Source organism: Mus pahari, chromosome 4, assembly GCF_900095145.1.
Source record: "Mus pahari chromosome 4, PAHARI_EIJ_v1.1, whole genome shotgun sequence".
Taxonomy (NCBI): domain Eukaryota; kingdom Metazoa; phylum Chordata; class Mammalia; order Rodentia; family Muridae; genus Mus; species Mus pahari.
The window spans coordinates 21,533,376-21,535,822 of record NC_034593.1 but is presented as its reverse complement, the minus strand read 5'-3'; positions in this window follow the sequence as shown (position 1 = coordinate 21,535,822).

Below are 2,447 nucleotides of genomic sequence, written 5' to 3'. Positions count from 1 at the left end.
ATTTCCTTTTCCAGTGGCTCCTTGAGACTCTGTAAAAATGTGTCTGAACTTTTTACCGATGGCATATTCTGGCATCTTCCCAGACTTACTACTAGAGCTGTTTTTATTTGCTTTTAATACTCTTGTGATTTTCTAGATAATGATGTTGTTGACAAGGAGAGATCATTTCATTCTTCCTTTCTGATGTATGTATTATTTTTTTTTAATTTAGTTTTTCTTGCTTTATTAGACATGATAAAACTTTATCGTACATGGTGTCAAGTAGGAAATTGTGGGCTCAGGCATATGTGTTACAGTCTCCCTCTTGAGGTAGTGTTAGTGACTTTTTTTTTTATTGCTGTGATAAAACACCATGACCGACAGCAACTTATGAAAGACAGGGTTTACTTTGGCTTTTATTTTGAAAGAGTTCCTGAGGAATAAGAGTCCATTATGGTAGGGATGCTGAGCCACACATAGTACGGAGCCTGCAGGAGAAGCAGGGAGTAAGAAGCTTGCATCTTCAAATATAAGGATGAAGCAGGGACAAAGACCTGGAAGCAGGGTGGAGCTATTGTTGCTGCTTAGTCAACCAGAGATGAGTGCTTAGTCATGGATTTAAGCAAAATGTATTTATTAGCCAGCTGGTGACTACACTGAGTGTTCTGGATGTAGCACAAAGCCACCTACCTCAGAGAACTTTTAAAACCCAAAACCATATTCTGGGTAGACATACATTGTTGGGAACAAAATAAAAAGGTGGGGGAGAGGGGGGCTCTGGCGGGGCCCGGGGAGAAGTGGAGGAGGAAAAGGGGCCTAATGCCTGGCCAGAGTTCCCCTGTGCTCTGGGCAGGCAGACCCAGGTGTAGGGGGGCTGCCGGACACTTTCCCACAGGGTCCCCGGTGAGCATGCCTGACTCACATGGTGGGGGTGGAAAAGGGGAAGCCCCCGACCAGGGACCCCCAGGGGCTGCCTTGCTAGTGCCCCAGAGTTGCGGGGGAGGGGGATAGGGAAAGAAGTTCCCAACACTGACCCGAGTGCAGAGCGGACCTTGATGGAGCAGAGCAGAGACTCTATGGTTTAAGAGCTTTATTATAGAAATGCAGGGAGAGAGAGAGAGAGAGAGAGNAGAGAGAGAGAGAGAGAGAAGAGGAAGAGGGGAGAGGAGAAGACAGAGAAAGGAGAGAGGAGAGAAGACTAAGAGAAAGGGAAGAGGACAGAGAAGTGTGAGAAGTGAGAGGACAAAGGAGTGAGAGTAAGAGAGGGGCTGAACTTTTATGGTCTTCACTGTTGCTAGGTAACTGGGGAGGAGTTTAGCCTGAAGGTCAGAAGCTTGGGCCACTGCTTATGTGACTACTGACCATGCTTTTGGGGGCTATGGGAGGTGGTACCTTAGGCAGGGGCTGGAGTTCCAGGAGCATGAGGGAACGCCAACCCTGTCATGTAGGTGAATTATGACCATCGGGGTTCAGACCTCAGCTCGACTGGATACCAGCCTGCAATTCCCCACAGTTGTTGCCTCATTTCAGGTTAAAACTCTAATCTATCTGTCTGTCTGTATGTCTCTCTACCTACCTACCTATCTATGCATCATCTTTCATTTTTCTTTCTTTCTTTCTTTCTTTCTTTCTTTCTTTCTTTCTTTCTTTCTTTCTTTCTTTCTTTCTTTCTTTTCTTTTTTTTTCTTTTTCTTTTTCTTTTTTTTGGTTTTGGTTTTTTGAGACAGGGTTTCTCTGTATCGCCCTGGCTGACCTGGAACTCACTTTGTAGACCAGGCTGGCCTCGAACTCAGAAATCTGCCTGCCTCTGCCTCCCAAGTGCTGGGATTAAAGGCGTGTGCCACCACGCCGGGCCATTTTTATTTCTTTTCATCTGTCTATCTATCGTCTATCTATCTATCTATCTATCTATCTATCTATCTATCTATCTATCTATCTATCTTTTACCTATCTCATATATCATTTATGTACATTAAAGAAATGTTCACAATTGTAGTTGTTCAAAGGCACAAATCCAAGTGATTGACTCTTAAATTTTATTTATAATTATAGGAAAGTGGAACCCACAAACAGGTATATCTATCATGTTGTGCTTATGACCTATATGTTGCACAACTCTACAGGGGTACCATCTTTCATAGCACAAAAGTCATTCTTAGGAATTAAACAGAGAGAATTAATCACATGCAGTAGTTTCTTCATGTTGATTTAATTAATATATTGGTAAGTGGTTTTCAGATGTAGGTCAGTATAAAATAGAATAAGTCACGTTAGCTTGCAAACCTTCTGAGCTTTGCTTTTAGTTGTCAAGACAATTGACGTAAAAAGTTGATACATCAGAATTATTGTTGCAGAAACATGAGCTAGTATTAAAGGCAAATAATTTAAAGCAACACTGTCCCCGTCGAGATAGGGCGGTAACACTCTCTGTTGGTGTGTATAAGAACCTTTCATATACCAGAAGAGAA